At 42.7% G+C, this 22,194-nt stretch overlaps 1 protein-coding gene across 13 annotated transcripts in view; it reads right to left on the bottom strand.

Moving 5' to 3' along the window:
- The window catches only part of Atxn1 (ataxin 1), a 406,728-nt gene that overhangs the window by 327,817 nt on the left and 56,717 nt on the right, over positions 1-22,194 (bottom strand). Inside the window, exons 3-4 of one of the 13 annotated variants that reach the window (XM_027410010.2) lie at positions 3,366-3,431; positions 412-545 (exon numbers count right to left, since the gene is read on the bottom strand). The exons of 11 other annotated variants lie outside the window; for them this stretch is intronic. The gene's annotated coding sequence lies outside the window, so the exon portion shown is untranslated. The remainder of the gene's footprint in view (positions 1-411; positions 546-3,365; positions 3,432-22,194) is intronic. One more of the 13 variants, XM_027410012.2, reaches the window with a different exon arrangement.

The raw sequence follows: 22,194 nt of genomic DNA on the forward strand, positions 1-22,194 counted from the left end.
ACAAGGTATGAAGCACTCACTGGAAACACTTGAAGGGCGCTCCTGGGATTTTTGCATCACTGAGTTCCTGAATTACCTAAAACTAAGGAGCTACTTTGGGCATTGACTATTTAGGGCATCTTCAAACTTTGGGGACCTGCACACACTATAAGTGGTGGACACCCAAAGTAAAAAGGTGAACTGGTGGTAGGGATGGCCAATGAGACACTCTGATGAACTTCCAGAGCTCTGAGAGATGCTACCTAGGATTTCCTTAAAAGTTTTCTAACTAAACAGACAGTGTAGGACTGATGTAATGTCTATCTTGGGGTCTCCTTCCTGCTATGACTGGTACACACTATCTACCAAGAAATAAGGGATATTTCTGGCAGCTCTGCGGTCATAGAAGGAAAATGAAAAAGGCAGTCATACTCAGTTCCAGAGTTCAAGGCTCCCAGCCAAGGGTCTCCTGCCCAGTGGTTCACAAATCTTCTGACCTGGGCCTCGTCCACAGAGCACTAGTTAAGTGCAGCATGGTTTGACAGCATTCCATAATTTGTGGCATCCTGTTGGTGAGATACGGTCACACAGATATAGCTCAACACAACTTTGCAATGATATAAAGGAACTCTTCTCTTCCCACAGGGAATTCTGGGTGATATCTGACCTGCTTTCTTCCTTTCTTCCTGCTTATATTTCTGTCAGGACTATCTAAAAAGCAACAGCATTCTAACACTAGCAATGAACCACTGTGAAAAATCAAGTTAGTATCTATAGATTTCTACAATTACATTCCTTAGTGACCACCAAAAGCTCTTAGATCAGCTCACTAACAATGTTTATGCATATATATACATATATTTGTGTGTGTGCATGTACATGTACTTGGACTGCATACTTTTCATTTTGTATATTATGTATGTCTGTGCTGTATATGTGAGTAGTGCATCTGTGTTAGGTGGGTACATACATGTATTACATACATGTGTGCACTGGGTAGGTTTTATATGTATGTATGTGTTTTGTATACATGCTTACTAAGTGTATGCATATCTAATATATATATATATATATTTATACATATATATTTATACATATATATATATGTATGTATAAAAAACCCTTATATGTTTTGTATCTCTGTAAAGTATGGGTATATTGTATATATAAAATACATTCATGTAACAATAACTCTTTCCACCAACCATCTGAATTCTGCCTGCCACCACGTTAGGGCCCCAAGTAACACAGAGAGACATATTATTTACAATGCTGCTGGCCAATGACTAAGATTTCTTGTGTGCTAGCTCAGTCTTAATTATTAACTATAACTACTAATCTATATATTTTATAAGAACTTATCGAGGACGTTGGCCATATGGGTCCTCTCTTGCCGTGGATCACATGGCGACTCCTGTCTGTTTCCTACATTTCCCAGAATCCTCCTTCTCTCCTAGTCCTGCCTAACTTGCTCCCCTATTGGCCAACAGTGCTTTATTTATCAACCAATAAGACAAACATATATACAGAAGGACCTCCCCCATCACATTCACATACACAACACGGGTGTTTATGCATATGTGCACATTGTGTGCACACTGAATATTAAGACGCATTATTTCCCCATATGCAGCTGGAATTTCTTGTCTGGTGGATCCTAGACCAAGACAACATTCTTCCAGTCAGAGCTGATGAGTCAGGCTATATGAGAACTTCACGTATGAGAACTACATATCTGAGAACTACAATGTATGAGAACTACAGGTCTGAATTTTTCAGAGTCATAAGGCAAGTAAATTTAGGGCATAGGGCATAGTCCATGTGACAGTGGGCTTTTTAATCTAAATGTTTGCTTTAATTGACAAATAAAAATAGTATTTATTCATGGCTATAATATACATATACTGCAAAATAGTTATATTGAGAGAGTTGACTTATCCATTGTTCCATGTACTAGTTGTTTATAGTAAGAACATTTAAAGTCTCTTAGCAATTTTAAGTTTTAATAAACCATGGTTACTAATGAGTAATAATAATGGAGGCTATTGGAAGATCTTGAAAACATACCCTCCTACTGGAAACGTCGTTAAACCAAGATGGGTTTATGAGCAATCAATTTTGGTTTCATTTTTTGCTTTGTTGTTGGTGTTGGTTATTTTTGTTTTTGCTTCTGTTTTCTTACATAAAACTTCTCCCATTTTTTTTCCTGTAGTGTTTTACCCACTATTGGACAAGGAGATCAAACACATCAACAAACAAACCAAATTATTCTGCAGCCCCAAGGGGGCATTAAGGAGATGGGGGTTTTCCGTTTGGTTTTGGTTTTTCCTTTTAAGTATTGTTTCTGCTTTGACTGGGTGAGCTCTCGAAGAGGGCAACTGAGAGTCTTCATGTGAGCTTCTGCAGCATCCTGACCTCCAGTCTATGTGGCCCAATAGCATCATTCCCCACTTAGAAACTAGACACCCAGGAGCCAGGGATTCACATGCCAAAGGAGCTAATGCCAAAGTTGTCCTGAAGCTCACACAGCTCCCATGCAGTCGTCTCCCATCCTTCACCAGATATTCACCTTTTGGAGGGCTCAGAACAGCTCAGTGTCAGAGCTCCCAGCACACTGATAGTCAGCTTTAACCCAAGGGGAGAGGATAATCGGAAAATACATCTCCAGGCTTGCCCTGGCAAATCCATTTCCATTTGTAAAGACCAAAAGGCCCACACCCAAGTTTTCAGGAGCATATGAATCAGAGACCCTCAGCCCTGTCGGAGCCCTGTGAATCGCTCAATTTCAACTTCTTTGACTAATTCTGAGAAAATGGAGGGAGAATGACTTGCTGAGTCACGGTTATTCACCCACCACAATATAGTCAGTGTCCCCAAAGTGAGACCTGCCTACCAATGGGGCAGGCTCTCTCCTCTGATGCCCTTCGGGAATCATGGTGGCATATGCAAAATCATCTGTCTCCTACTGTCCTTGGATCACTGTAGAAAAGATAGGACTGAATTCTGAAAACTGACAATGAGATAAAAGAAAATGGGGAGAAAAGAAGAGAACCAATAAACATTGCATAGTGTTTGCAATCACTACTGGGCCTTTATTCCAATTATTTAGTTACCTACTTATTTTTGCTTATTTGTTTTGCAGTGCTCAGTCTTGAACCCAGAGCCTCACACATGCTAGCATGTTAGCCATCTGTTCTACCAGGAGTGACAGCTCCAGCCCATCCACTTTGCCTCGAAACGTATGAAATAACATGATGTGACCTCCATGAATCCCGTACTAGCAAGTGTGGTTTCCTCTTGGAATTCCATCCTAGAAATTCATTCCAAGAAGTACCACCTTACAATCAGGTCCCAGACCATTGTTCCCTCCTCTTATTAATACCCACCTAGGACACTGGCAGGTTCCCTTCCCACAGGGGATCTCACTTCTTTGTTGCCACGGCCCTCTAAACCTGGAATAACATGGCAGGTATTATTGAAAGAGTGAAAGCAAGTTCTTGTGAGGAATGAGAAGAAATGTTCATAGTTTAAAAATGCATATGTTGCATTGGGCAGGATGGCTCAATGAGTCCATGGCAACCTGGAGTATAGCCTTCAGAGCCCTCGTGGTAGGAGAGAACTGACTCCACCAAATTGTTCTCTGAGCTCACACATGCATGCAAACAAAAGTGTAATTTTTAAATTTGCAAAAAAGGAAATGCATATATAGTATACAGTATACTTTTGTAACGACAACTCTTTCACCAGCTGCCTGAGCCAGCCACCACGCTAGGGCCCCCAAACAACACACAGAGTCTTATGTTAGTTACAGTGCTGCTGGCCAATGACTAAGATCACATGGTGACTCTCTCCCTTTCCTACATTTCCCAGAATCCTCCTTCTCTCCTAGTCCCTCCTAACTTGCTTTCCTATTGGCCAACAGTGCTTTATTTATCAACGAATAAGACAAACATTTACACAGAAGGACCTCCCCCATCATACTTTTCTATATGGTAAAAACAAAAAAGGACCTATTTAAAATTTGGAATAACTAGCAGGGCAGTGGTGGTGGCACTCAACTTTAAACTCAGGAGACAGAGGCAGGCGGATCTCTATGAGCTCAAGACCAGCCTGGTCTACAGGAGCTGGTTCCAGGACAGGCTTCAGAGCTACAAAGAGAGACCCTGTCTCGAAAAACAAAACAAACAAAAAAAAATGGAATAACTGTAAACAATAACTCTTTTTGTATTTACAAAATTGCAAGCCATGTAAAGAAGTAAAGCATCCATGAAGCAGCTACAATCAATGTCATCTGCCAAGTCAGAATCATTGATTAGGCTAAGAGAGTTCCTGGTATAGAAAGAATTTATAGCCTGAGGCACGAAGTTCAGGAAAAAAAAATATTTTTTTGATTTTTTGAGACAGGGTTTCTCTGTGTAGCTTGCCTCAAGCTCACAGAGATCCGTCTGCCTCTACCTCCCCAGTGCTGGGGTTAAAGGCGTTCGCCACCAACGCCCAACTCAGAAAATTTCTTTAAGAGTGATGAAGAATCACTGAGAAGATATCCTGAAGAAATAAACAAAAACAGAACAGAGGGTGAAAAGAAGAATCAGTTGGTGTGGTGTTTGCTGCGCACGCAGGAGGACCTGAATTTGATTCCCAGAACCATGTAAAAGGGCAGAAATAAATATTATAAAAATTTTACTCTACAGCTAATAGTTTGGATGACTGGTCTCAGTTCATATATAACTTGATAGCTGCTTAATGGGATAAAATCTTATCAGCTGAGTATAGGGAGGATTAGTGATTTTGAAAATATAATTAATAAGACTTGCCCATTTTGAAGCATCAAACCCTGCTACCCTGTGAGGAGGGCCCATGAAAAGAATGACCTACTTATACCCACACGTTCATTAAATGGGTGCAAATACCTAATTGTTGGAAAGTTTTCTAGTAACGTTGCTCATTATGACTGCATGATAACAATACAAAGTGATGATAGCCACTTCTTTAAAAACAAGAAGCTATGACACAGTGTTGCATTAGGGTACTAATCTGAGTCTCACCTTGTTCTCACAAGAACATTAGATATCCTATATTGTCAGATCTGGGATATGGAAACTGAGACTCAGGGATGAATAAAGGGTCTAAGATCTCAAATCAAAAAATCTGGGTTCCACATCACAGACAAAACAATCACAGACAGAAAGATCTTTGTAGACAGAAAGCTGACTACAGACACTAAAAGTGTGTGTGTGTGTGTGTGTGTGTGTGTGTGTGTGTGTGTGTGTGTGTGTGTATGTGCGCGCGCACTCGCGCGCGCGCGCGCGCGTGAGTGCATTCGTGCACACACAGAGCAGGTCTGGGATCCTTGGTCAAGAGTGTAGGTTCTAGGTCCTGAGGCTCTGGGCTCATATTTTAGCTTTTCCACTCACTAGGGTATTCGCTAACTTCTGTACCTCAGTGTCCTCATCCCTAAACAGAAAGTCACAAGAACTGAAGATAACCCACTCAGAGAGCTGTGAGGACTGTCAGTAAGTCTAGCGAACACACTGTGTGTTGATATACTTTACAATCCAAAACAAGCAAAAAGCAAAAACAAAAAAACACTGCATTTGGAGTTCCATGGCCTCTGACATTTATGTTACATGATTTGGGCAAGTGACTCAAGTTTTCTGCTTTGCTTCCTTTCCAGGAAAACAAAAATAATAAATGATGCATGTGAAAGTGCTCCTCAGAGTAAAAAGGGCCACGTGGTCCAGCCGACACATGAATTATCGTCAGTTTCTTTCAGCCAAGGAAGTTTCCTGCATTCCGTTCACTCCTGTGTGACAACTTAACATAGAGCCTCGGTCCCAACTGAACTCCCTATAATAACAGAACCAATGCCCAGTCACTCAGGACTCCATCAAACAGAACTGTTAACTCCCTTCTCCTGCACAACACCCACCACGAGAAGCTAATTGATGTTCACTGTGACCCTCAAGTACTCTGAGACTCCGAAGTACCTTCAGGGAAATATTAAATTATGTTCAGCCTAGTTTATGAAGAAGTGTATTTAATTTATACTGAAATTCTTTGAGAATGCACGACCTAGGACAAGTAGAAAGAGGAAGTCACGGGATCTTGTCTCTGGCCTCCCTCAATCACCTTTGTCAGAGTTAAGTAACCCCAGAGCAGGGAGACATGGGAATCCAAGCCACTAATTACACAAGTCAAAAAATTTGCCCTGCAGAATCCTTAAAGACCACTCTTGTGGAGAAATAATATGTCAAAACAGTGAAAAGATGAAAATGTTAAATAATGTAACATGCCCATAGAAGAAAGCCAATGCAAAAAGGTAAATACTGTCTGTTTTATCTTGTATACAGAGTCTAGAGAGAGAAAAGAACAGGGAAGTGCAGAGAACAAGTGTTCAGTCATAAATGGGACAGATCTGTCACACATCCTCCTTTTCAAGGGTCAGGTAATAATCTTGGAAGATGGGAGGGAAGGACTGGAAGAGCCAGAAGCCAGGGGAGAATAGTGTCCTGTGAACATAAAAGGGCCTATATGTTCTTTAATTCACTGTAGCTACGGTTGCTTGCACAAGATCAAGCCAGCCAACACTAGCATGACTCACCAGCTCCCATCCCTAGAGAGGAACTGATGACAGCTGTAACAGGGAGGAGGGGCCAACCTGCTTTCTTCAGCAGGGTGGCATCTGCTAGGTGGCCCTTGCTCCAGTGGATGGCCCCACACCTATGTGCTTGCAGGCCGCAATAACTGGACTTACTGGGTTATTAAAACGTGTGTGTGTGTGGGGGGGTGCTATGAGATTGCTCAGCTGGTAAAAGTGTTTGCCAAACCTGAGTGCTTGAGCTGGGAACCACAGAACTGACATGGTAGAAGGGGAGACAACTGACTGGAAGAAAGACCTGGCAAATTCTAAGCTCCATAGACTTGGCTGTGGTGCAGCCACGTGCACCACAGAGAATAAACAAATGTAAAATCAAAATAAAAGAATATGAAGTAGGGGAATGGGTCCAGGAAGAGTTGCAGGGCTAAAGTGAATATAATGAAAATATAGTGGATACATTGTACACAATGCTCAAAGAATAAGAAACGCAGTGTCTTTAAAGGAAGGAGGCCTCGTGAATGACGTGAATGACGTAAGGAAGGGGTGGCCGAGAGAGGGGATGAGGGCTTATTATAATCAACGCACATAATACACACTCATGGAAATGTCATGAGATTCATTATTTAGTAGGACCAATATATGTAAAGAAGCTAATAAAAAGTAGAAACAATATGTTTGTGTGCTTCGAATAAGAATTATTTCTTATGCTGATAATGCATTTCAAATTTTAAACAAGAAATAACCCAGCTGGGTGTCGGTGGCGCACGCCTTTAATCCCAGTACTCGGGAGGCAGAGGCAGGCAGATCTCTGTGAGTTCGAGGACAGCCTGGTCTCCAGAGCGAGTGCCAGGATAGGCTCCAAAGCTACACAGAGAAACCCTGTCTCGAAAAGCCAAAAACAAAAAAAAAAAAAAAGAAAGAAAGAATGAAAAAAGAAAAAAGAAAGAAAGAAAGAAAGAACCTAAATACATCACCAAGTACCTTATTGCTGAGACTTGAAAGAATTAGAAACAGACATTAACTTTATGCTCTTTAGGTTGGGAAAAACAACACTGGTTTACCAGTAAAGTTTTGTCCGTATTTTAAAGAATTATGTAAAGAATACAATATGTAAAAAGTTCCACTGTATTAGCTCTGAAATGTTTGGCTATTTATCTTTGTTTAAATTATTTCAGAGATGTCAAATTATCATTATTAGTTTTGTAAGACATCCTTCTGGGGGAGGTGGCATAGGAGGTCAGAGGACAACATCAGATGTCTATTCTCCCCTTCCACCTGTTTGAGACAGGATCTCTTGTTCACTGCTCTGTTATTCCAGGCTAGCTGGCCATCCAACTTCTGGAGATTCTCCTGCCTCTGCCCTGACATTACAAATGCAGGCTACAGTGTCTGGCTTTGGATTCCATGGAGTGTTTTACTTTCCCGAACCACCTCCCCAGCTCTCTATATTGTACTTTCCAGTTTAAAATGTGAAACAATAGACATCATAATCAGGACATGCCAGCGCGAGGAGAAAGCATCCATCCAGTATTCTCTGCAGCTCACAGACCCTGTAGCAGCCTCCTTTCAACCATGCTTACATGTCCTGGGTGACAGCACATCCATTAACAGATGATCAGCTTTTTCCGTTTTGAGACAGCCCTGATTGATAGAATATTTTTTCCTCAAGTGAAGTCTTACCCTAATTATAGTTAGCTTACCCCCTTCATTCTTAGATGAGTCCTCTGGGGCCAATTTTATAACTGACTTCATGTCCCACCAGGGATTTTGTGGGTATCTCTCATTTTATCAGATGGCAATCCACTTACACTCACATATTCCACTGTTAGTCCCTAAACCACAAAGACCCCTCTTCAGCTCTTCACAGTGACCCCACACCATCTGCTGACGTGCCACATAGGTGACCTGGTGTCATAGACAGTGAATATCATGGTCCTGAGATCATGGTGGGCATTCACGTGGACTTTTATGGAACCCAGATATAAAATAAAATTTCTATGAGATTTATATTCTTAGTTTCAAAGGTCAGACTTCCAATCTTTCTGAAAAGAACCCATTCATAAATTAGTCATTTGGGGAGGTATAATTTACCACTCCATTCCTGACACACACACACACACACACACACACACACACACACACACTCACCCCTCCAGTCTTTTTTGCCAAGTGTTTGGTGTGTGCATAAAAGCTCCGCAGCTCTTCCTCCTTGACTAAAGCAATCAGCAATAGCAAACCAGGACCCATTCTGCCCAGACCAGCATCTCTGCTGCTTCCTGGGATAAGCAGAGCAGAGGAGAAATGCCACTGACTTCAAAGAGTCATGGGGCTCTGCCTTCCACAAGCGAGTCCACCAGGCATGCAGGGGCAACTCTAGACCCCCCAGGCTCAGCTCCGGAATAAGAAGCTTCTGAAACTCTAACTTCCCTAACAACAACATTCCTCAATTCTTTGCTGTGTAAATACCAAAGTCCCACACATAAAATGTTTTATTGGCTGGGCCTAGTTATTCAGACAAGCAATCATATTTATTCATATTGTTTTCCCTACTACCTATCTAGACCATTGCTAAATTTTAAAATGCTGTATACAACAACAGCCCTTATTTTCTATATTATTATCCACCTTGGAAGGGTCCTCCTCAAATCTCACTCTCCACTCCCCAGAGCACAGCCATGAAAGCCATGGACAACACAAGAGGAATTAGGATGAATGTGTGGAGATCAGCTTCATGGAGCTTTGTAACTTTGGTTATCTGTCTCGATTCCCTTTGTGCTTACAGACACCAGCCAGGTACAGAGGGACCCTTAAAACCTGCAAGCAAGGAAACTGGGTATCAAAAGTGTGACTGCATCAGAAGGATTGAGTCTCTGAGACAGGGTTGTTCCCATACATCCACATGGCAGTGTCACAGAGACAGCAATGGCTGTCCATGAGAGAATGCACTATGTTCTCTTCCATTTAGAAAAGGGGAAACGGAATTTTACAACTATTTCTGTCCAAACATATTGGGTGCTTAAAAACATCCCATTGTAATATTATCAGCATGTATGGCATTTAAATATTCTAATTTAATGAGGTATGGTGGAGCAATCCCAGTACTTGGAAGATGGGGGCAGGAGGAACCTTGGAATAAGTCTAAAACTGACATAACCATCTAGGCCTGGGCTCTAACTGAGTGGTGGCATGTCTCTCTACCGTGCGAATGACCTGAGGTCTAATCACCAGCCATTATTGGAAAAAATAGTAAATATACTCTCTGAAGGGAGTTAATTACAAATATACTCAGATGCAAATACTCAATACCTTCCTAGAAGGACAAAAGTGATTGGTCATTGAGGAACCCTCAAGAATGAAGGCTTGAATGAGATTTATTCTCTGACGTATTGGCCAGGGGCCTGTTGTCATAAGTAAGGCTGTGGTGGGCAGAGAATTTCTTCCTTTTCATAGTAGACAAAGCTTGCCTTCTTGTTTCCAAAGAAAGATAGCTAAGAAGAAAAAACAAAAACAAAACCTAGAGGCAGGTCTTATGCTGCACTTTAAAAATTCTTCCCTTTCAAATACCCTCGCTTTGGGGCCTTGGCCCTCTGACAGTAGGGGTTTCAGGGAGGCTCTGGAAAGTCTGTTTACACCTGCAGACCACCGCACTGTCCTCCTACACCCCAACACCATCCAATAAAGACGAAACACCTCAGCGGAACAGTTCACAGTGTGACTAGAGTTCCTCCAAAGGAGCTGCAGTGTCTCAACATCTAATGCTACACCAACCTCCTGGCTGGCCGCAACTTTTCGATTGTGAAGAGATTGGACTATGGGAAGTCCAAAGCCAGCTTATTGTGGGCTATCCTGGTCCTTTGAATAGCCATTTATTGCCCATCTCTCTGAGTAATTTCATAATTTAATATTCTACAACAATTAGATAAATCATCTGGAATATATGAGCAGACCCTAGCTGCCACTAACCCAAGCGGGAGGTGTGTCATCAGACAGCATATGAGACATACTGCAGAGACTTCTCACTTCGCTGTAACTTGCCTGATGTTTCTACCGGTGTTCTGGAAAGTGTCTTGATTTATAACTTTCCTTACCATTTTGCTATCTAAAAGAAAATCATGAAAATTGCATCCCATAGGGACATAGAATTGCGGTAACCCACATCCATGTTCCTTCACCATGGCCACTCTACATTGTCTCCAGATTTAACTTCCTCTATTCCTTGGAGGTGAGAACTGTGTCTTTAACATTGGCAACAGCATGAGCTGCATTAGTGGAACTAAGACATCTGTGGTGTGGGCTAAATACATTTCAGCAGCAGCACATACATGAGCTCATTCTGCTTTAGATTATGAACTGGGACAATTCCCTAGCATATAATTAGCATATTGAATTAAAGATGAACAAAAGTCTATGTACAAGTAAAATTACTGACAACTCATCATTCCCCCTTCACTCACCCCTCACCCACCATTGTGTGTGTGTGTGTGTGTGTGTGTGTGTGTGTGTGTGTGTGTGTCTGTGTTTGTGTCTGTGTCTATGTCTGTGTGTGTTCGCGAGTGCGCGCATGGCCTTACTACACGGTCCAGGGTAGCCTAGATCCTACTGCCTCAGTTTCTGGAAGGCTGGAATAACAGGTATAGGCCACCATGTTCATCTCAATCTCTGCTCCTTTCAATTGCTGTTTATGCCTTTGAATTTATCTAATACCTTTCCCTGGTCTTCTCTCCCCTCTAAACCCCATTTCTGAAGAAGCTGTGACGTTGGAGCTGGGGACATGTGTTATGGCAGACACTTGCCTGATATGTGTGAGGCCTGAAGTTCAATTCCCAGTAGGACAAATAAAAAAAAATCAATAAGTTAGAATGCAGTGCTGGCCCAACTCTAACAGCACTGTTCACTTTTCTTCTCTTCAGTATAAATATAAAACAAATGAAAAGAGAAGATGCTTGCTTCATTTTTCTTTTTCTAAAATTCTTATTTGAGGAGTTTTGTTTGCCTGTAGTTTATTTCCTCCAAATTTCTCATAAAAGGGACAATACGCTTGCTAGGATTAATGCTCAGGTGTTCTACATTTAATGATTTGGTGTTATTCTTTTTAACGTGTCTTCCCAAAAGGACCAAACATGCCTGCCTTCCAAACACTCATTTAACATTTCTCCAAAGCCAAATATAGATTAAACAGCATTGACTACATCTCCTTGCCATGTCTAAAGACAAATAAACAATAAAGTGCAGGTAACCAACAGGAGTCGGAGAGTGTTTTGTCAATCTGGATCACACCACCCCTTTGTTCCATTCAAGGAACAGACACACCCACGTACACTTAACTGAAGCTGAAGCTCTGCCCTAGGAGCTGAATGAGGGCCCCTCCCAAGACTGCTGATGTGACATTCTGCACACACCTCTCATCAGCAAGACTGAGGAGGAAGCACCAGGAACCCGTATATGTCTGTTCCACTCACCCCCTCCACAGACACAAGAGTTGACAGAGGAAATAGGGCAATGGGCAGGGAACTGCTTCTCGGTCTCAGTGGTTATCTTTTCACCTGCACTGCAAATAAACCACGCTTCTTATTGATTGGAGAGCAGCATCTGAAGATCCTTCAAGTCTATACACATCACTCCATCATTAGCGATGCTACTGAAGAAGGGTTTCCCTGGCATCTGGCTGTCAGCATGGGAAGAGGTGGATGAGAGCTGTCTTGGTGCTGTCCAAGTACCAAACACACTCTCGCCCCTATCTTCTGATACTTTATTGTTCTCGCCTCACACTGAACATGGGGTTGGGCCTCCCATCCACAAATTAACCTATCTAAGAAGGGGATTAGAATATCTAAATAGCTATGGACATTTGCAGTCACGAAAGACTGTTCGGTATTGAAGGTGCAGGCTGTACTTCATACCACAATTGTGTTTAGCTTAGGAATACATAGTGCTTTTGAGACATAAGAAAACTAGAGGCAAAATACTAAATTTTCAAGGCAAATTGATTTCTAAAACAAGAACCCCAAATATTCTCAAAGATCCAAATTGAAAATCTGTCCAATAAAGAAACATTAAATCAGGGATCCAGAGAGCTCATGTTCAGCTTCAGCCTACCAAACAAGGGGCCCACGTGCGGTAGGATTTGTCATTTAACCCCTCTGCCTCAGATTTCTCACCTGTAAAATCGGAGCATCCTAAGGTATCACAGCTTGGCACCGTATCCAGACCGTAAAAAGAGAGGTGACTTTGTGCGGTGGGTTCTATCAGTCAGTGTAGAACCCCATAAGTGGTGAACAAGCAGAGAATGAGTGTCAGTGGAGTGCTCGGCCACAGATGGAACATTTTTATCACAATCCCTGCCCACAAGGCTCCGTCCGGGACTGTCTTGGAAAAGCCAGAGATCAGAGGGGATGGGGTGAAGCAATGTCTTTGGGACTTACAAGACAGCTGCCACAATGAACTCACAACAGCTGTCCTTGCCTATGCAAGATATACAAGATCAAGCCATTTCACTTCAACATTTAGGGGAAGTGTTGGGGAGATCCTACAGCAATCTGAGGAGCTACTGGCAGTTGCTGGCTTCTGAGAGACAAGAGAGTCAGTTTTCTTTTTCATTAGTTTGTGTTACCTTTAATTACGTGTAGGTGTGTGTGTGTGTCTGCAAATGCCCTTGGAGGCCAGAGGCTCAGATCCCCTTGAGCTGGAGTTACAGATGGTTTTGTGCTCCTGAGGTGGGTGCTAGGAACCAAACATGGGCCCCAGAAAGAGCAGAAAGCACTCTCCATCACTGAATCACCTCTCCAGGCACCAGAATTCAGTTGTCTTTAATACATGTGGCCCCTGGTGAACCAACTGAGCTCCAGTGGTGCCCAACAATCATTAGTACATGGGCAGCACAAATGGGATAAGATGGACTACAAAAAATAAATAATTAATTAAAACCAGAAGAGGGAGCCAGGCCATGGTGGAGCACTCCTTTAATCTCAGCACTCAAGAGGCAGAGACAGGGAGGTCTCTCTGAGTTCGAGACCAGCCTGGTCTACAAAGCTACACAGAGAAACACACACACACACACACACACACACACACACACACACACACACACACACACCAGAAGAGGGTAGGAAGTTAAAAAGGGGTCAGGAAGGGGGAACAGATCTGGGAGGAGTTAGGGCAGTGGTCCTCAATTTTCCTAATTCTGAGACCCTTTAACACAGTTCCTGGTGTTGTGGTCATAAAATTATTTTGTTGCTGCTTCAGAACTGTAATTTAGCTACTGTTGTGAATCACAATCTAAATATCTGATATGCAGGATATTCGATTTGTGATCCCTGTGAAAGGGTTTTCCTAATTCCCAAGGGATTGTGACCCACAGGTTGAGGACCTACTGAGTTAGAGGTTTGAACTGGGGATGAATCCAATAAAATGCATAGCATGACTGTATAAAATACTCAAAGAACAAATGTAAATACTATATTAAAAATGGAACATGCTGGGCGTTGGTGGCACACGCCTTTAATCCCAGCACTCAGGAGACAGAGGCAGGAGGATCTCTGTGAGTTCGAGACCAGCCTGATCTCCAGAGCAAGTGCCAGGATAGGCTACAAAGCTACACAGAGAAACCCTGTCTCGAAAAACAAAAAAACAAACAACAACAACAACAACAACAAAAAAGGAACTTTAGGATATTTTAAATGTATTTGGGCTCTGAAATTCTGATCTGTCTGTCCAAGTGCATAAAATAAGTTGTATATAACTGTAAGATTTTTCAACTAGCTAACCCTTCAAACAGACAGATAGCCAAGCCAGGCATGGTGGCTCACACTTGTGGTTTCAGCGCTCTGGAGGCTTAGGTAAAAGAATATAGCAAGTTCAAGACCAGACTAAGCTAAAACGTAAAACCTTGTCAAAAAGAGAAAGAAAAAAAAAAGATTTAAAAGAAAGAAAGCAAAGGCAGAAAACTATCCAGTGTCAGGAATATGAAACATTTATATTCATAAAAGAATATAAAAAAATATGTACCTGTGCAACAAATAGTATATCTAGAAATAAACACTTGGTTTTTCTGGGTGGGGAGGAGGTATTATTTTTGTTTTCTGTTCTTCTGTATTCAGTGTGTCACTAGACAAATCTTACTATGATCCATTGAAGTTCATCTGTGTATGTTGGTTTCTTCAGTTCAAGGACTCAGAGGCTCCACAGCAGAAAGAAGTGACTATGACTCACTCTTCAACCGCGTTTGAAAAACCAACAAAAACAGCTCAGAAAGAGGCAAGCAAACCTTGCCGTAAACTGTTACAAAATTCAGGCTAATCTCAGCATCTGTGACCACGCCACCAAGGCTTTACACACTGAGTAATTATTTCCCTGTCTCCTTAGCACCCAAAGAAAAGGGATGGGGGATGGGGGTGGGGTGGGGGTGGGAAACAGAGGGCAACTGAAGATAAGCAGGATGCTAAGGCTTCGGGTATTTAAGCAAACTGGGTTTGAAAGAGGAACAACCAGGTTCCGAGGAGTGGGTTTTGGGGACACACATAGCTGAAGTCAGTCAGAGGGACTATTGTCCTCCCCCCCCCACTTGTTTATTCATGATTTTACCTTGGATCAGCAGAGCAAATCTGCACACTGTTTGTGGGTCATAGTAAGAGGGTTCAGAAGCACACTGTGACGCCCAGGGAGACACAGCCACACACCATGATGCATGAGCTTACAGAGCAGATACTGAAGGGTGATAAAAAAAAAAAAAAAGGCCACTTGTTTTTCTCAACAGAAACCCTCACCAACTTCCGTAGACTTCCCCAAAATGAAATGCCAGCCTCAGATGAGTCTGAGTAAGAGTCACTTTGTCCCTTAGAAAGAGTGATCTTCAAACCTCAGGACCCATGAGAGATTACTCTTTGAACCAAAGAGATTTTAACTTTCAACATTAAAAGAGGTGCCTTCCCTAGTAGGGAACTCTAGAATATAAAAATCTGTAATCTGCTAGGGATAAAATAACAGCTTAAAATAAGCGGACTGGCACCTAGGTTGAATGGAAAAACTATTCCAAGCGGCAAAATAAACTATTATTAAACTACAGAGCCTCACTCTGTACCTTGCTCCTTTTTCAATGACATTTTATGAAATGCATGTAGTAGGCTGTTCATCCTTTTCAGAAGCAGAAAGAAAGAAGGAGGGGTGGCAAATGTTCAACTAATGCAATTAGCACACCAAATGCTTCTGGGATTTCTCTCTCCTTCCATTCCTTCCTGCTAGAGAGACTGGCAATTTTGGAGGCTCTCTGAGGCACCATGCTCAAGCCCTGGGTGACTGGCAAGAATATGGCTGGTGGTGTGTCCCTGAGAATACAAGAGCATGCTGCCTGCTCTGTTGCTGTGGCCTTTGTGTTTCTGCTGGAATACCTTCAACTGGGTTCTGGAACCCATTCCCACTACTAGCTCTGGCTGGTAGCATGATTGCAGGAGGCAGGCTAGAAGAACCACACTTAGAAGATCACGTGGTCTGGGCCCAACCAAGAATTCTGAGATAAGGCAGAATCCTGGCCATTTACAGAGCAACCAAAACTAGGCTTGCTCCTTTCAGTGTTGCAGTTGCCATGGCCAACCCAAACAATACCCCCCTCCTCCCGCCTTGCAGCTTCTCAGCCACCACCCACAGACCTCCCAAAGCTGGCAGTGAATGCTGTACACTGACAGGGATTGAGGAGCTGGACAGAGGGGGGGAATGGGCAGGCAGGAAGGTGCAGAAGAGCCCCAGGGCACAGAGTCTAGAGTATGCAGGCTGTTTGGCTACCAGTCCTTGCTTCTAGGACTCTGGGAGTCTTCACCTCATTTCCAAGTGAAAGGGAAAAGCAATTGATTGAGCCCTCACTTGGGGAGAATGAGCTTCACTTTACACTTTGGGTTTCCAACACTGCCAAGCGAATGCAGCCTGGGGAAAGCAGCATACTGAATATAGTAACATGTGAACAGAGACGGGACTTTGAGGAAACGTCAGCACGAGAGTCATGAACACAAGTCCTGAAAGAGTTTCAGTGCTGAGACTTTCTGGTTTAAAAACAAAACAAAAGCAAAAAAAAAAAAAAAAGAAAGAAAGAAAGAAAGAAAGAAAGAAAGAAAGAAAGAAAGAGAGGGGGAAGGAGAGAGAGAAAGAGAGAAAGAAAGACAGAAAGAAAGAAAGAAAGAAAGAAAGAAAGAAAGAAAGAAAGGAAAGAAAGAGAAGAAAGCCACTCCTGTTTGAAGACACTATTTTAAAAAATCCATATTAAATAAAAATTGCAAAGAAAGAGAAAAATGAAAGAAAGAGTAACCTAAAAATAAACTATCAGTTAATTTTGTATGCATTTTGGAACCACTAACAGACAAGCCCAGCAGAGTGAGACTCCAGAATAGAACCCTTAAATGGTGGGCTGAAATGGGCCAATGTCCCCTAGGTATACCATCACCACTTTTTAAAGGCTGTTGGTGTGAATATAGTGACCCATGTTTAAATTCCCTTACAACTCTAAAATTGCTATTGTAGTGTATGAATGGTAGTGTAACTTGTGTTGAAGCAAAGCCATATAAACAACAACAACAACAACAACAAAAAACATTTGGAGGTTGATGCCTTTGTGCTAACAGTGGCTATGCTTGGCTGCAAGGTCAAAGGCCTTGTTTCACTATTTGTTCAATTGGAATATGACCTGTAATAAAAGGCCTATCTCATGTGGTAAAAATGCTGGCATGACATTTTTAATGTACTTAATGACAGTGAGTGTACAAGCAAAATAAAAATGGTTGTAATAGAGACTGTTGTGTGAGAGAACTACTGCCATCAAAATATCAAATCTATAAAGGCGGTGAATGGAGAGGTAAACACTAAGCTAAAAATATAAACACTGGAGTTAATTTTCATTTGCTGTAAACTCTGTGTGTGTGTGTGTAAGAAAGAGAGACAGAGAGAGACAGAGAGAGACAGAGGGAGACAGAGAGAGACAGAGACAGAGAGAGAGAGAGAGAGAGAGAGAGAGAGAGAGAGAGAGAGAGAGAGAGAGAAGCATGCCCAAGGTCTCTCAATAGCTTGGTACTCACCAAGTAGGCTAGGCTGACTGGCCATCCCAGGCATCCACCATTCTGTCTCCCCAGCACTGATATTACAGCATGTACCTGCCACCGCACCTGGCTTGTTTTCTGGAGCTCCCACCAGGATCCTTGTTTCCATAAGCCAAGCCTACTCACCTCCCCAGCCCTGCCTTCCATCTACTTTCACTTTGTGCCCAGGGCTGCCTGAGCACAATGTCCACATCTGCACAGGTCAGAGGGAAACAGGTAAAGTGCCATGGCAGAGCAGTGTCTGAGCGTCTCTGTACTCCTCCCCCCCCACTCCCCGCCCCTCCCCAAGCTGGCTGTCACTCTACAAAATCAGCCAAGTGCTGCTACAAATCAGAGCCACAAGCTGCAGAACATCTCTCTCTCCAAGAATCTGTACAGATCAAAACCTCAAGTGTTTACCTGCCTGAGACTGCCATAATTTGAGGTGTTGCATCTTTGAAAGAATACAATCCAGATTCTCTACGCTGATGAAAGAACGTGTCCTTAAGACACATCTCTGAATGCAGTGCTTGAAACTCTTGCAGGGAGAAATACTTCCCACACTGTGTGGTTATTTCAGTGCTCGCTACAGTTTCTTTGAAGTCACAGCGCAGTGGATTCTCCACCTGGGGTAAAAGGATAGAAACCTGACAGTCAGCCTTCAGCGGACACCCCAAACAAGGGCCTAAGCTACTCCAACTGAAGGCTGACACCCAGAACCCAGTGTCCCTGCATCAGAGCAAGGTATCTACTTTCTTCCCAACAAAGTGAGACCTTTGTGTAAAGTCTCCAAGTTGCAAACCTGGGCTTAGTCGTTTCCAAATTTGTGCAGCAAGAGACACATAAGAACCCTGCTCAGCCCCCCCACCAACTTCCTAAGCAGTTGGTGTAGTGAGTCACAGGGAGGGAGGCACAGTGTAAACAGGACCAGATCAGATCTCAGCCAAACTGACCATCAATCTGCAAGCCACACAACTTCCCCGGTCCGTTTCTCTCATCTCTGAGTAGAGTTTTGGCCCAATGATTCAAATTTCTCGCCAACTGGAACACGCATGCAGGGTGGTCACATGATAGGAATACAGAGAGCAAGTCAAAATGGAGAGTGAGCTCTCGGTGGGAGTGGGGAGTAAGGGAAGGCAGACATCAGCAGGTAGGCACTGAAACCACCAGCCATCTGTTTAGTTCTACCTCCAGTGAGTCATAACTCCCCTGGCTCATCCAGCCCAACATGAGCTTCTGGGGAGAGATCTTCACAGAAGTTTGGTTGCTCAGTCAGGCAGCAGCTCGACAGAAAGAGACTTTCAGGGGGTTGTGCAACAAGACAAAATCAAGGGTCCAGTTCTTTCACTGAACAAAGAAGGTGCAGAAGCCTGAGTTCTACACCCCTCCAGGCAGATGTTGAGCCCACACTGGAAAGTCTGTACCCAACAGGGATGATGGCATTCTCATAGCTGCATATGCGATGTCCCCTAACCTAGTCATCCCTGGCCTTGTGCAACTAAGGGAGAGTTGCATACAACAGGCAGTGAGGAGCATTTGGATGCTCAGGTGAGAGTCCTGTGACCTTCCCTGCCCCCCCCGGGGGGGGGGGTTTAAACAGTAACAATCCAGGAGGGATAATATTTTGCAAGTGGTACAGCTGAACTTCCTTTGATAATGGCTGTTTGGCTTGAGGGAAAGTCATATAAAACAACTATGTATTTTACACATTTTTTGCAACCCTATCAACAAAACCCAGCCCGGGGGTGGGGGGTGGGGGGAAGAAGAAAAAAACATAACTGAAATCTAGGGGGAACAGAATAAAGTGTTTTTGTTGTTGGTAATGTCTTTGTTTGTTTGTTTGTTTTGGTAGAAATTCCATATATTTGCATATTTGCTATTTGTGCTCAACACTTTCTTCCAAATTCCAGTCCACTCATTTATTCCTTCTGAGTGTGTGATCTGATTGCCAGTAGTGTTCTAACTAGGCCCCTAAAGACACTGGGGCTGTTATGAAGAACCACTAGATGGCCTCCTTGATGCCAGAGTCACTTCAACGAAACCAATCCTTGACTTTGCCCAAAGAAAGCCCTTTCCAGGAGCACACACAAGTTGTGTCTAGTTCCAATCAAGGTGCAGAAGACTGTGACTGATGTCCTCAAAGATGCTAATTAACAAGACACAGGTGACCTGGGAAAGTGAGATGGAACAGGAGTCGAGACACCTGCAGGGTCAGCAGCTTCCGGAGGGGGCTTGGGAACAACAAAGCCATAGATGAACTTTATGTGTTTATAACTAAATTTGTGTTAAGATTGAGGCAAATACTCTAAGAGTAAAATAAACTACTTTCTTTTAAAACTAGCAAAAGATTTCGATATATCTGAATGCAGGAAGGAAAGGAGAAAAAATGACAGACAAAAAACATAAATTAAGGCTAAAAATCCTTAATAAGGATAATAAGTATCATTGGGTATGAAGTCACAAATCACATATTTAATTAGTACTAAATAAAAGCTATAAGTTATTTGTGGAAGTGAAAATGATTATCCACTTAAAATGAAAGTAGACAATGAACTTCAAGATATGAGATTTAAAAAAAGAAAATGTAATCCAGAATAAAAAACAAAAGCCAAGACAGCATTGCGATTATCACAAGACAAAAATAAAAGCGAAACAAATTCTTGCAAGGCAAAAAGTAAGATATACAACCATGCTACAAAAAGAGCAATCAATAAAGATGTTATGGTCACAGACACACATGCATCTAACAAAAGGACCAGAAAACACAGAAAGCAACAATTAGAAGAGTCGGGGAAATGAAAAGTGGAGCTAGCAATCACATAACATGGAAAGCTTCAGAAATCGTCCCCTGAGTCTGGGACCTAAACCACTTAATCACTAAATGAACAACTCCTGAGGGAAACAAAACCGGGTTTATAAAATACTGTGTTAAGTAACACAGTATTATATATAATATCTGTGGCATGGGAGCAAAAGCAAGGGGAGGTCACTTGGAGTCTTTTGGGTGATGTCTGAACAGCAAGCAGCTTCGTGATGATGCATTGGGCATCAGTACAGCTATCAGAATTAAAGGGCCATTTCATGATAATGAGAGGGTACATTCATAGAAAGATACGTCAATCGTTAAAGTATAAAGAAAGTTGTGTTGCTTAGATTAGACCTACAAACGAGGACAGAGAAAGAAACCATCCAGATATGGGCAGGAGTCAATGAAGCAGAAAGCAAGCCTTAATGTACAGCTTAATACAACTAACACCTAGCAAAATCAAGTGTGAAAAGAAGGAAATGAAATTACCAATATTAGAAACAGGGGGGTGGGGGCGAGATCGTGGCTCAATGGTAGAGCACTTCTCTAGCCTGTGCAAGGCCCTGGGTCTGATCCCACTATTGAATCATGTAAAGTCATAACCAACACACACACTTTTATACAAACAGATACGCACACTCTTTCACACACATACATATACACACTCACACACATATGATGATGATGATGATGACATGGAGAGGAGATACCACTGTGGATCCTACTGATACTAATGGATAATATTGCAAATAACTTAGTTTTTTTCTTTTTTCTTTTTTTAGAAAGCTTGGGCTGTCGAGATGTCTCAGTGGAAAAAGATGCTCCCTGGAAAGCCTGAGGACCTGAGCTCTAATCCCAGGAAGCATTATTGAGAGACACTAACAGATACACAGAGCTCATATTTTAGATAAGGAAGATGGGCGGGAGGTAGAGGAGGAAGGGAGAAAAGTTGAAATAAAGAAGTAGATATAAAAGGAGCATGCTAAACATTCCAATTGTGTGAAATTCAAGAACAAGTCAAAACGCATTTAGGATGAAAGAAGTTGACTATGAAGAGGTAGGAACTGCCAGACAGAGAGCACAGGCCTCTCTTTGGGGTCCAAAGTGTCCTCCATCTTGATAAAGGGCTTCATACACAGCCATCAAAACTGAGCTGTATGCTTAAGACCCATGTGTTCACTGTGTGACTCTTCCCTGAAGAGAAATGGCAACTCATTAAGTGAAAACCGTGCTTTCCTCTTGTGGGGTCACCTGGGGACAACCCCTAATCTGTACAAAGGAGCAGTGACTGTGCTGGGGTGACAGAGGTCCTACAGAGGAGATAGCAAGTGAGCAAGGCCCTGGGCAGAGGAAGAACGGTGGCCTGGGACAGCCAGAGGAGAAACAGCAGCGACAGAGTCAGAAGAGGAAGGTACCAGCAAACAGGAAGACATGAGGGAACCAAATGCTGAGAAGGAGAAAACAAGAAACCAAAAATTACGATCCAAGTCACCCAGCTGCACGATGTCATGCCCCAGAAAGCAGCAGTCACCTTTTATTTGGAGACTGTCTTCTTCCCTCAGAACCTGTAGATGAACCTGGAAGCTAGGACAAACACATTCAGTGGTAAGTAGTTTTAACTGCTGAGAGCTGAACCCAGAGCCTTGGGTTTGCTAGTTGAAAATACCATCACTGAGTTACACCTCTGGTCCATGAAGCTTTGGTTGTTGTTTTATTTTCAATATTGGAGACTGCACCCAGGATCTCTTGTATCCTAG

Source organism: Cricetulus griseus, chromosome 3, assembly GCF_003668045.3.
Source record: "Cricetulus griseus strain 17A/GY chromosome 3, alternate assembly CriGri-PICRH-1.0, whole genome shotgun sequence".
In the NCBI taxonomy this organism is placed as follows: Eukaryota; Metazoa; Chordata; class Mammalia; order Rodentia; family Cricetidae; genus Cricetulus; species Cricetulus griseus.